Genomic DNA, 15,648 nt, shown 5'->3' on the forward strand with positions numbered 1-15,648 from the left:
AGAAGTTGAATGGCTTCATAGATTTATTTATTTAAGATAAATGATATAAACAACTACGATCACATATCTGAACATTGTTTTTATAAAACACACGTGCAAATAAGTTTATATATATACCATTTTCTTATCAAGTAGTCATTTAATTGGTTATACAACATACGTCCCGATTGTATAAACTCATATAAAAATCAGTGTGATTTAATGGAATACATTCCCTTGGGTTTTGCATTAGATGCTTATGATACCTTAAACCCTTCAGGTATATTCATGTATATCACTATCAAGTGATCCATACAGATAAGTAGTAACATCCATGAGATGCATTTAAGTAACTACCAGGTTGATTAGGTATCTAATAAGTAATTGTATCCATTACAGGAGGATAAGTTTTCCTCATAATTCATTTATGGTCTTTGTGGAAAATCTGGAGTTACAAGTCTAGTTTTGCCTTGTAACTTCATTTGCACATTTATTTTTCGGATAAAAATTCATTTGTATCCCATACGTTTCATATCTTTAAAAGTGATAACGATTGATTCAAAAACTTTTCTTTTATTGAGCGATTCTAATTCAGCTCGTATTGCTCCTTTCCATTGAGCTCAATCATGTCTATTTTGATATTCAATGACAGATTTTGATCTCAGATCATCATCTTTATTCATGATGACATTGTAACATTATATGAAAATATCTCATCAAGATTTTTCATTTCATTTCGGTTCCATAATATTGCATAATTTATCGCAATTTATGTATTTACATTTATCAATATCCTCTGCAGAAGGAATATTGATTTGTGGTTCTTCTTGAACATTTTCTGTTACCTCATTATCAGCTGATTTTTCTTTTCGAGGATTTTCATCTTTAGAACCAATTGGTCTTCCACGTTTCAGACGTGGCAAAGACTCATGAGTGACATTACTGCCAGCATTTGGAATTTCAATTCGAGCTGGAGCATTTTCTGCTATTATATATGATTTAGTCACTCTTTTTGTATCTTTAAATGAATCAAGTAATTGATTTGCGAGTTCTTGCATACGCATTATTTTTTGAACTTTTGTTTCGCATTCTTTTGTGCGAGGATCAAGATACCTTAATTGATGTTCATACCATGAAACATCATTTTATTTATTTTTCATTTCTTCCCCTAATCTAGGGACAAATTTTTCATTAAAAAGACAATCAGCAAAACGTGCTGTAAAAACATCACTCGTCATGGGTTCAATATATCTTATAACTAAACTGAAGATGTTTCATATACAATATATATATATCCCCATCCTCCTTTGAGGGCTCATTTAGTGCGTTGTGGTGGTGCAACCAGAGCATACACTCCACAACCAAAAGTTCTAATGGTGGAATAATTTTGGCTCTCGGCCAAAATCAAGTTGTCGGGGAGAATATGTGTGACAACCCGGAAATTTTTGACCAAATTTTAACTTTATCTTTAAATGATTTAACGTTTCCGACACGATAAGCAAAGTCTGTAAAACTGAATCTCAAAATTTTTGAACTATTCAAGTACCCTTCGGTTGTTCTCAACGATTCGCGAACCATTATATGTAAATAGATACATATATATACTATAACTTGAAAACGTAACAAAGTTTTAATTGCATGATACCGTACATTAAACTTATTGGTTTATATATCTATTTGAATATATATGATTTCAAGTTATTTAGTAAACGATAGTAACATTCGATTTTTGATTCGATTGATATTTAGATAAGTTAACTAAAACGTTTAAAATGAACCAGTAAAACACTAATTTGCTACAGTATTTTCGAATTACTACAGTACCCGAAAAGCTACAGTGTTTTCGAAAATCACTCTTTGCTACAGTAAAACACTATTTCAAAATGAAAAATGTATATATGTATATGTATATACTACGAGATGATGATTTATAGAAGTAAATGACCAAAACACTCGAAAGTTTAAGATACATTTTGAGTGGTATAGTTTATGGATAATTTAAGACTATATTTTGACAAAGGTACGATTCGCGAAACGAAGAGTATTAGTTTTCTAAGCGTACGAAAATGCGTTCGAGAAACCGGAACCGGGACATAAGTCAAGTGATGACGTACGACTTATCGGAACAAAAATTACAAGTCAACTATGCACGTGAATTTAATATAATATATAATTAATTATTTAAATTATATATATTATATATATTATTAATAATTATGTCGACAAACAATGTGACAAACAACTTTTGAGCTGGACAGGGACCTCATGCGATCGCATGAGTTCCCCATACACTTCTCATGCGATCGCATGAGCTGAGATTGCAGGCCACATCTATAAATTTGATCGAATTCTTTCAGTTTGTGCACACTTTCTTCTTCTATCTATATTCCTCCGTATATATATATTTATTATTATTATTATTATTATTATTATTATTATTATTATTATTATTATTATTATTATTATTATTATTATTATTATTAAGATTAATATTATTATTAATCTTAATATTATTAGTAGTATTATTATTAATTAGTATTATACATGAAATACTACGACGAGGTCATGAGCGTGTCACTTTCAAAATGGGTTTTCAAGCGGGATAGAGCTAAGGAAAATATGGGTTATTACTAAGGAGGTTATGGGTATTGTTCGAGGGTTTTGCTCGTGAGTCAAACTAGTGTTTATCATCTCTGTTGCGTCTACGTACTTTCCTACAATATTGAATCTCAATATTGATACGTAAGCACTCATATTTTATCTTTTATATATTATCGAGTATATATATTTATACATGCTTGTATGCTAAATTTCATCGCTAAACAGTTTATAATGAATCACGATTAAATACATATATTACTGGTAAAAAGTATATGATATGCATATTTTTGAAAAGCTGGCGAAAAATCAATGACTTTTCATTTAGATATCGAATAGTTTCGATGAACGGATTAAAAGATATGATCAACTGAATTATGATTGACGATAATTGAAATTGCTTTTGAATCTGCAATTAAGATTTAAACAACTTGTTTACAAGATTGATAAAATGGATTTTTAAATATTACCAGCCGAGTAAATGAATCCTTATATAAGGTACGTCTCGTTTGTTGAACTATTGTCAAAATTGACTTTTTGAAACAACACTGGATAACTTTTGTATGTCAATCTCGAGCATTAGGATTGTGATACACTATGACCTGACTTAGCTTGATAGACATTTATTGACCAACATATGTTCTCTAGGTTGAGATCTACGGTTATTTGGTAATCTGCTAAAGTGAGTTTCATATGCTCCCTTTTTAATTGCTTTTGCAATCTATATTTTTGGGCTGAGAATACATGGACTTTATTTTAAACGCAATGAATACAAGTACATACTAAATTCTACACCGAGTTTGAACCGAAAATCCCTTAGCTTTGGTAACTAGTAACTGTCGGTTATAAGAACCGATGGGCGCGAATAGAGGTATATGGATCCATAGGGCTTGATATCCCCGTCCGAGCTAGAGCACTAGCCTTTTAAAGGACGTATGCTATTTGAGAAGCGTACACGTTAGTTTGCGTGTATTATTAAGATGATTATACAAAGGGTACTAATTATATATACGTTAAGTTTAGTTACCAGGGTGCTCAATTTCGTAGAATATTTTGATAAACGTTTCTGGATGAAACAACTGAAATCTTGTGATCCACCTTTATATACAGATTATATGAAACTATAAAACTATGAACTCACCAACCTTTGTGTTGACACTTGTTAGCATGTTTATTCTCAGGTTTCCTAGAAGTCTTCCGCTGTTTGCTTATGTGTTAGACAAGCTATGCGCATGGAGTCTTACATGACATATTTTTCAAGGAAACGTTGCATTCACCAAATCATCACCATGTATCTTATTTTGACTGCATTGTCAACGGAAGTATTATTGTAAACTATTATTTACAGTGATTGTCTATATGTAGAAATCATCAGATGTCGAAAACCTTTTATTTAAATATTCATTTATGGCGTGCCTTTTCAAAAGAATGCAATGTTTACAAAAGGTATCATATAGAGGTCAAATACCTCGCAATGAAATCGATGAATGACGTGTTCGTCCATATGGATTTGGAGCGATCGTCACAATATGTATGACTTGCACTTCGTCTAATATGAATTAATGTCGCAACATGTAAATTTGCATGTCCCCATATAAATATTGAGAGTTCGGTATTCATTTTCAATGGTCTAGTTATTAGCTACAAGCATTTAATTATTGATTCAGCTAACCCAATTTTGTATGTACATGAGCAATAGGATGTTCAACAACAATCCCTATAGAAATATAATAATCATTAAATGCTTGAGATGTTAACTCGTCAGCATTATCAATTTGCACTCTTTTAATGGTGTAATCAGAAAAATGTGCTCTTGATTTAATAATTTGTGCAAGAAACTATGCAAATGCCATTTTACGGCTTGATAATAGACAAACATGAGACCATCTACCAAATGCGTCTATCAGAACATGAAGTGTCTAAATGGTCCACATGGTGGATGAATTTATTCACATATCTCACCTTGAATTCTTTCAAGAAACATTCGTGATTCCTTTTCACAATATACTTTTCGTTAATCATCATATGTGCTTTTAATTAATCATCATATGTGCCTTTCATTAATCACCATATGTGCTTTTCATTATATATCCTTTTCATCATATGCGCTTTTAATCATAAGCGCTGTACTTTTCATCATATGAGCTTTTCATCATACGCGCTTTTAATCATATGCGTTGCGCTTTTCATCATATGCGCTGCACTTTTCATCATATGAGCTTTTCATCATACGCGCTTTTAATCATACGCGCTTTTAATCATATGCGTTGCGCTTTTCATCATACGCGTTTTTAATCATATGCGCTTTTAATCATATGCGCTGCGTTTTTCATCATATGCGCTGCGCTTTTCATTATATGCGCTTTTCCATGATTCTTGTCGGTGATACTTAGATATTTCTCATTTTCTGTTATCACTGACTGATAATCATATCCATTATGATATATATCAGAGAAACTTAATCAATTTCTCTTTGATTTTGAAAGAAAACAAGGCATTATTTATTAGAAAATTCTTACCATTTGGTAACATGAATTTTGTCTTTCTCATTCCTTTTATCAAGTTTGCAGGACCTGATATAGTATTTATAATTCTTTCAGCTGATTTCAAATTAATGAAATATTTCTTAGATTTGAGTATAGTGTGTGTGGTACCACTATCTTCAATACACATGTCTTTACCATTTAATTGTATATAAGCAAGATTCATACTAAAACTTCAAATAAGATAACCAAATAATGAGTAAATATTTCAACAAGATATAATCAAATTATATTACCTGGAAATAAGTTACAATTCGCAATACATAAAAGATAACACCTAATAATTATATATGTGTTATGGTCTAAATTATTTATTTAGGGGTGACGCATAACAAACTAGGCGTCTTAGAAAATTCAGGTTATTCAAGTCTGAAGGTAGCTCAGGGTTTACTTAATCAAGGTTTTTTAAAAAAGTCACTCTCGTTTCGTTTTATTTTGTGAATTCTTTGTATGACTAAATAAGATGTTGAGATATTCGATAAATACTAGAGTGATATAATAGAAAATAATATTGTATTACCAAAAAAAATAATGTAGAAGAATAATGCAGAAGCTATGTTGAATATCCTTTATTTGTTTAATTGTTGGAAAGACTTACAACATACTCATTATTTCAAATCATGCATAGTGGAAGAGTAAAAGTTAAAATAGCTTTTAGAAAATCGTTTTTCACGCCTATTAATTTTTTGATTTAACTATAATGAGTTTAAATTGTATACTACTGACTTCTCTTTCTCTCCCATATGATTTTTATCAGTTTCTTTTCCTTCACTATTATATAATACTGGTTACATAATTTTTGATGCCTCTCCATTATATTTCATATTATTCATTAACCAAACTCGTTTTCATAAACAAATTTCATTATTTTGTTCACAAACGATACGAACCACCACAACTATACGATTTCTTAATTTCATATTTATTGAGCACTCTGAATCATGATAAACATTTCACAATTTAAAAGACTACTCAAAAAAAAAAAAAAAAAAAAGGTACAAGCCAACACATCATGAAGTACAAGAAGCCAAAGCATGCAATTTCTGATTTTCAATAATAATAATAATAATAATAATAATAATAATAATAATAATTATTATTATTATTATTATTATTATTATTGTAGCTGCTACGTTTCAATTTATATATATATATATATATATATATATATATATATATATATATATATATATATATATATATATATATATAATATAAAAAAGTAATCAAAAGAAATGGTAAAGGAAGGTAAATGGAAAAAAAAATCATGGAGTTGTGGGTCTAGTTGATCAAGCAATTACGGAGTAAATTAAGTGGGGAAAAGAAAAAGCAAGTTGATTAAGAAAGTGTACAGAAAGTCAGTAGGCTGTTTAAATACACAGTAGAGGAGAGCTAGTTCGATACACACACACACACACACACACACACACACATATTTTACTCCGTATCATATTCAAATATTCTCTTGTAATTTAATTTCTAAGTTTTAAGTTCTAAGTAAGTTCGTTCTACTACTATAATATTGTACGGGTATTTTTAATTCAAGTTTGGACCGTGTGAAGATATACAAGTGAAGAAGTAAAAAGTATAAGACTTTTAAAGCTACAAAGAAGACCTAGCGAGAGGTACAAGCAACAGAGCATGGAGTACAAGTCTACAAAGCATAAGAAAATTGTCTGTAGAAAACAACACCAGGACATACTCATTCAAACACCACTTATAACTCACATTCAAAGTTTTTCTCCGTTTTAAGCAAGCAGATAGATATCAATTAATATTCATAAAGAAAACAAGAGGATAGTTTTGATGTACGGATTCCTTGTTAATTCACATGATATTAATATGTATTCAATTTTTGTTTACTAAAACTATTTATTATTTTTGTACGGATTTCCCTTTTATTTTACAAAAATTATTTTTCTTCATGTTCATTATAGTATTGATATTGATATATACTTCGTAACACCTTAATGAAAATATTTTTTGTCTACCATGAAATAATTCTTATGATATTTGATTCTTTGGTTCGTAAAATGTCTTGGTTTTCTTGTTAATTAATTAAGTGAAAGTAATGTAAATTAAATAACATCAACAACATTTTGGAATACCTTGATGAGTATAACTCAGTGGTGGAAGAACCCAAGCTGATAAATTCTTGATCAGAAGACACATCAGAGGTTTCAAGATCTTCTGAAGATCGTCCGGCAATTTCAGCGGTGGAGGATGGTGGCCGGCGGGAATCTTGAGAGGTGGAAATGGTGGTTGGGCAACTGGAAGAATCATCTTAATTATACGGAGCTCTTCGTGCTGATAACATGTTGTAATTTAGTAGTTTATTACTACCTTTTGTCTAAGTTTATACAATACTTAAATATTGAAGAGTAGTAATGGAGAGAGGAATATATATTTCATATATATATAAGAATGGTACAATCAGTGATTACATTCGATTACATATTTATACAACAATAATTCATTGTGTAGTTAGGTGGAATAGTAATATTGTAACAACCCAAACCAAACCACGAACAACCCGCGTGAAAATAGCAAATATTTTTTTTTTTTGCTGGAACAGCATATGGCGCGGCGCGCCATTCTGGTCTGTCCAAAAAATCTTGAAATGCTAAAAAGATTGGCTACTTCCCGACATAATTAGACAAAACGCTTTTAACAACATATTCAAATATGTAAAACTAACACAATTCAAACATAAAAATGAGTTTTACAAAGCGGGGCCCACATCGACCCGAGTTACGCGTTTAATACAAATCCTTTGTTTCGACCACCAAAAAGTTTAAGTACCAAACTACACTACGAGCATGGTGTTTGGGATTAAACTACCCAAGTCTCGGTCAATACTCCAAAAGCTAAATAGCCCAAAAGTATTCTCTAGCAACGACGGGATCTCTAATCCAAGATGATGCCCTTACCCTTGTCCACAACCGAACCTATAAAAAGGTAAACAACGAGAGGGTAAGCAAAGCTTAGTGAATGCAATAATTATACGAATACATATATAATTATACCTACTTGCATACACTTACACATATACCGCAATCATGCTCGGAAACACAATTAGCTTAACGTCTCAAATACCAAGCTAGTAACTTCCCATACCACGAGCTAGCATAGCAATCGCATATAAATATAACTCGAATAATATAAAATGCTTACAACACAAACGATCATGGTTAACCAATCGTACAAGGGAACGGCGTTCGCGAAAACGCCATCGGTGTTCACAACATCCGTTAGGGTACTTAACACCTCGTACCACTAACCCCTAGGGTGGCACCTTAACACCTCGGCACTTCACCCCGAGTGGCATCTTAACACCTCGATGCTTCACTCATTATTTTACGGAGTGGTGTCTTAACACCTCGACACTACACTCCTAGGTGGCATCTTAACACCTCGATGCTTCACCCCGAGTGGTATCTTAACACCTCGATGCTTCACTCATCACGTGAAACGTGGTGTCTTAGCACCTCGACACTTCACATTTCACGCTACAACAAATAGATACATTATATACCTACGCATATAATTATTCCACTCACCTCAATGCCTTGGTGAGAGATAACCGAGCTTTCAACTTCAATGTAACGCACCTATTACATAATACATAATATCAATCTCAAACTCAAGTTGGTTAACCCACTAAACTCCGTTCTAGGGTTATCTTGACCCATGGTGCAATTTTGACCCATTTGCAACCCTAACCCTAATATTTGGGTTAACCTTCCCAAAACCCTAATCATTAGCCAAGTTAAGTCCTAAGACGCTTTCCAATACAAGGTTTATGCATCATGAAAGGACCCGTTCATATACATTATAAACGATTCACAATAGTTGATTACATTGCGAGGTATCTGACCTCTATATGATACATTTTACAAACATTGCATTCGTTTTTAAAAGACAATCTTTCTTTACATCGAAAATTGACAGGCATGCATACCATTTCATAATATCCACTATCCAACTATAAATTGATTTAATAATAATCTTTGATGAACTCAATGACTCGAATGCAACGTTCTTCGAAATATGCTATGAAAGACTCCAAGTAATATCTTTAAAATGAGCAAATACACAGCGGAAGATTTCTTTAACACCTGAGAATAAACATGCTTTAAAGTGTCAACCAAAAGGTTGGTGAGTTCATTAGTTTAACATAAATAATCGTTTCCATCATTTTAATAGACCACAAGATTTTCATTTCTCATAAATAAACGTCCCATGCATAGAGACAAAAATATCATTCATATGGTGAACACCTGGTAACCGACATTCACAATATGCATATAAGAATATCCCCATCATTCCGGGATCCTCCTTCGGACATGATATAAATTTTGAAGTACTAAAGCATCCGGTACTTTGGATGGGGCTTGTTGGGCCCGATACATCTATCTTTAGAGTTCGCGTCAATTAGGGTGTCTGTTCCCTAATTCTTAGATTACCAGACTTAATAAAAAGGGGCATATTCGATTTCGATCATTCAACCATATAATGTAGTTTTGATTACTTGTGTCTATTTCGTAAAAATATTTATAAAAATTGCGCATATATTCTCAGCCCAAAAATATAAAGGGTAAAAAGGTAAATGAAACTCACGCATATAATTATTGTAAAACAGTTAATAAAACATTTGCATGTATTCTCAGCCCAAAAATATAAAGGGTAAAAAGGCAAATGAAACTCACGCATATAAATATTGTAAAACAGTTAATAAAGCATTTGCATGTATTATCAGCCCAAAACGTAAAGAGTAAAAAGGGCAAATGAAACTCACCTAATGTATTTTGTAGTAAAAATACATATGACTATATTGAACAACTGAACAATGCAGGGTTGGCCTCGGATTCACGAACCTTAAGGTGTTTAAAATGGCTTTTAAAAAAAATGCCCTTCCTTGGACTCGAACCCTCAACCTCTTACTAAACCCACAACACAATTATCCACTCATCCATTTCAGTATCTCTGAAATAATATCACTTAAATATATATATATATATATATATATATATATATATATATATATATATATATATATATATATATATATATATATATATATATATATATATATATATATATATATATATATATATATATATATATATATATCCCTTGTTCTTTCTGCTTCTACGTCTTCTTCTTTTTAAAAATAAAACGTCAAAACCCAGGTTCGAACCCAGGACCTCTTGTATGTCATAAACACACTGAACCATTGTTCTGCTATTTCTTTTTCTGAAATTATTAGGATGTTATTTCTACTTATATAATGTTTCTGTTTCATAATCTTATCACCATCAACTTAATTGTGGATCATCATGTATATCATCTATCATCATCGCACAATCACCATCATTCATCATCTTATCATCATCACCTATATCGTATGATTACTATCATCATCACCTAATCATCTATGTCGTGACAGAAAAAAAAATAAACCGGGCACAGCAGCAGATGGAACAGTCGACTCAAAAGATACATGGCCCAAATAGAAAATATATGGATCGATTACTTGTGTGCAACAGCCCACTTCGATAAGCCCATCATCAAGTAAATGAATTCAATCGTGTTTCCTAATTTTCGGCCAAAACTGCCCCACATGTATACTCGTTGGATAATTGTTAAAGCATTACCTTAATATCAATAATTTAATGCATCAGTATCATTATTCTATCTTTGCTGTAAAGTGTATCCATAATCCATAATGAGCTCCTAATTTAATTAATCCACAACTTTATCAAAGGAATGTGTAATAATAATTATAATTCATATAATTGGATAGTGGGTTTTCGGTAGTGGTTATGAAACAGATAAACAAGGCAACTCACCGCTATTATATGGCTTTTGTTATGAGTCGTTTGAAACAGAAGAGAGAAAAAAATATATAGGAGAGAGAGTATAGAGAGAAGGAGAGAAAAGAAAAGGTTGAGGGTAGCGATGGTGGTTCATCATGGTTCGGTTATGGTTAGGAAGGTGATGAAGAAGGTGGTGATTGTTTATGGTGGCAACGATGGTTACTTGAATTAAAAACAGAAATATAGAGAATGTACGTGTAGCAGCTCGAAGGTGGTGAGAGTTGTTCTTTTGTTAAGCCGAAGGTATTGTGTTCAAAGATGGTGGTATAATAAGGTGTCGGGTTCAAGTAAGAAACATAAAAGCGTGTTAATGATTGTGGAGGAAGTTGGTTGTTGGGTTCACTCTTGGTTCGTCAAAGAAGGAATTAGAAACAGGAATAACGAAGGCTACAAGAGCAGCAACATAGCAACAATATTTTTGTGATGATTTGTGGTACGTGCAACATCAGAAACAAGTGCTGCAACTGAGTTAATCATGGTGGTGATTTCGATTATATGGGTGTTGGGTGTCATCGGCCAAAAGTGAGAAGAAAAGATATGAGGTGATGGCGGTTTGAGTTGGGTGTTTGTTTGATCGATAAAGATGATGAGAGAGGTAGAAACCGAAAACAAGAGTAAAAAGATGAGTAAGTTTGGTGATAGTTTTATGATACTTGCGTTGTAACTTGATTAAGATGTGTAACAAATTCTGTACGAAGATATCAAACAGAAGAAAATTCAAATACAATTAGAAAGTGTCCAAAACAAATTTTGTTTGCGTCTGTTTAACTAGAATCATATTGTACTGGATTGGATTGGGACAGATAACAAATTAGAGACAGAATCGATAGAGATATCAAATGAGGTTTTGGATCCTACTGCGTAATTATCTATCTGTTCTTTTATATATGTACTGCAACAATTTGTTTCTTTTATAAGTCTTAATCTGTATATATATATTTCTAGTTCTTAAATTTTAATTAATTAGTATATAATTATTAATACTATTAATAATACACTTGATGTTGTAAATACTAATAATAAAAGTTTATAATGACATAATTATAATAATATTACTATTAATTATAATGATAATAATATCTATAAAATTTATAAAAATAATATTATTAATAATAATACTAATTATAATAAGGCTATTTTATTAATGATAATAATAATATTATTAATAAAAATACTATTACAATTTATATATATCAAATTCACATCAATAGATTATATTAATAATACCAGTATTGGTATTAATATCAAAATTTATAATAATATTAACAATTATATTTATACCTGTATCATATATATGTATTATACTTTCGTAATATTTAATAATCATATAATATGTTATATAATAATTTTTATTGTATATTTATTATTCATACATTATATAATATAATATAATATAATATAATATAAATTATATATATTTATATATTTCATTTGTAATAACAACTTTTTATCTCGTATATTGTTTTACATAATTAACTCATTTGATTAAAGTGTACTTTATTAATTTAAATTATTAAATATGCACTTATATTTATAATTATACTTATATATATATATATATATATATATATATATATATATATATATATATATATATATATATATATATATATATATATATATATATATATATATATATATATATATATATATATATATATATATATATATATATATATATATATTTACATATTTATTTACACACAATTGTTCGTGAATCATCGGGCATAGTCAAAGGGTAATTGATTACATGAATATGGAATTCAAAACTTTCGAGACTCAACAATACAGATTTTGCTTATCGTGTCGGGAACATATAAAGATTAAAGTTTAAATTTGATCGGAAATTTCCGGGTCATCACACATCAAACACATACATTAACCCACTTAGGACCATTTTGACCCATTTGACCATTTAAAGTCAATACTCCCATTTCGGGTCATCCACTAACCCACTTAACACCCCTTTACATATATTTAAGTGTGCTAGTGATTTAACTAACTTATTTAAGCTCATAACATAGATTAGTACTTAGAAAACCCTAGTTAGTCAACTTTGAGTCTACAAGACCCAAATTCACCCAAAAACCCCCAATTCACTAACAAATGGGTCTTATTGTTCATCACTCACACAAACCCTAACTCTTTAACAATTAAAACAAGAAAGTTAGGTTTAGGGCTTACCACAACTATCAAAACGTAGCAAATGAGGAGATGAACAACTTTAGTGCTTGCACTTTGACCCGATTCGAGCTTCTTCTTCCTTAATTTGAGCTCTCTCACTCTAGAATCTAACTCTCTCTCTCTAGAATTGATTGGAAGATGATAAGGTGGGTGAATATGGAGTAAATGGCACTCCAAACAACTGATCCAAGCCTTAAAGTTGGACCTTAAGTGGTTTTACCAAAATGCCCCCAAAATATCTTGATTAAAAACAAAGTGAGCTGTCAGCCCGTAATGGCGCGGCGCGCCATAAGGCCGCGTGGCGCGCCAAATGCCCAGTTCAGCTTCTTTTGCCTTTTAATTAAATACAACCTAAACCCCACAACTTGAATAACTTATACACACATATGTACAATAAAATATTCGGGTCTTACAAATATCCGTGAATTTGATCCACTTAATTTGTTGATCCACCAAAAAGTGTCGGCCACCACATTTTACTTTATCAAAAGTCTATGATTTATAACAGTTGAAATGTTATAGAATGGGTCATTGATATTTGCACTTTTGAAATTGATAAATCTCAGTTAAATACTTATACTCTACAATCCGTTAACTTCTACTCAAAATACAATTCAACCCCCATTTTTGGGGGTCAAATGTAAAATCATTATTTAAATAAAAAAATTTGAACAACTCCACCGTAACGGAGCATATCTTCTCGATCGCCGGGAGTTAAATTTTTCCGACACCACCATTCAACTCGTAATAATTTTACGAACATAATACAACTAATTATAAACGGACGCTTTTTAAAAAATGCTAAATATTTCGGGCTATCTTTCATACATATACGTACACATATAATAAACAACACAACATAACGATATCATATATGCGGTTCCGTCCCCCTTTTTAACGCAATTTTCTGGCATTAATAACACGCAGGTCATTAGATATACTAAGTACTAACTACGTTCACGTGTATCCAAAACGCTACATTAAATATGAATATGAAACCCGAAAGACCCGCCGCATCGCGCGGGCTACTTTTACTAGTTTCTATTAATGGATATATCACCATCCTACAAAATGATACTCCCTCTATCTCATATTAATATTCTGTATTTCATTTTGGGATGTCTCAAATTAATAGTCCACTTTCATATATAAATAAAAACAATAAGGTAAAGTTCTATTATGCCCTTAATGTACGTGAATAGGATTAAAAGATAAAGAAAAAGTAAGGGTAAATGTGGAAAGTAAACAAAAAATACAGTACTTTTATGACATTTACTTAAACTGTGTGTTTTTTGTCAGTAGACTATTAATATGGGACGGAGGGAGTACTAGTATTCATTACTTACGATTCGTTAAACCTCATTTAGAAAGGAGTTAGTTTACCTGAGGTGTCACAAGTAAAACCAATTATATGATAAAAGAAATCAAAATTGACAATGTTTGTGATTTTTGTGTTTTCAACAGTTATTTTAATTAATTGGGATTTACTAAAAAGTAGAGGGTTACTGAATTAGCTTGAAGAGTGCGGCATGCACGCTCATTCGGATTAATTTGATAATGTATGGTTAAAATAACACTCATTTTTCAAAGTGTGTGAACGAAGAGTTGCACTTTTTGTTGAAATATTTCACTTTTTTCGTCGAAATGTTATTTTGTTTCAGTGAAAGATTGCGTCCTTCCATTGTATCATTTCACCTCTTAATACGGACTTTGCTTTCATTACGGACTAACAGAAAATCACATATTCGTTGATACACTTTGGATTTGAATTTCCTTGCCTGAAATCAAATCTCATTCTCGTCTTATCCCAATTAGAATTTCATGATACCCGAGGCTTGTGGGGTCGAAATAATTAATTGAAATAGTAATTGCACGATTCAAGAATCAATCCATGATTATCAAACCAAACCTTGTTTTTTAGCAAATACCATGCGGGGCTGTACAAACAAACCAACCCTAAGAAACAAATCGGCACTAACAAGAGACAAAACGATGCAACACTAAAACAACCAACTAAATTAAACCGCTATCTACGGAAAAGACATGAAAAAAATGAGATCAAAAAACTACAAGCATCAATAATGGTTGTTACTTCATTCACTTGAGAAAGTGTACATATCAGATACATAATATGTATGATGGACAAAGAACTTCTGGTCTAGCGGTATTAAAGAACGCATCAACCTTGAAATTATGTGCTCGAGTCACATTGTGGATAAAAGTGTTTGTGTTTGTTCAAAAAAAAAATATATATATATATATATATGTATGATGGGTTCTAGGTTTGCTGATTTTTAAAATAGGTACTTATAATCTTTATTAGACCTATTCTAACCCGGCGTCAGATCCCATCCGTCAGTCCATGTGGCGAAATCTGACGAAACATAATGCAGCGTCAGTTAGTATCCGTCCGTCATGTATCTGACGGGTTTGTTTCTGTCCGTGAGTTTATGCACCAACCAATC

The sequence above is a fragment of the Rutidosis leptorrhynchoides genome, chromosome 2 (genome assembly GCF_046630445.1).
Source record: "Rutidosis leptorrhynchoides isolate AG116_Rl617_1_P2 chromosome 2, CSIRO_AGI_Rlap_v1, whole genome shotgun sequence".
NCBI classification, from domain to species: Eukaryota; Viridiplantae; Streptophyta; class Magnoliopsida; order Asterales; family Asteraceae; genus Rutidosis; species Rutidosis leptorrhynchoides.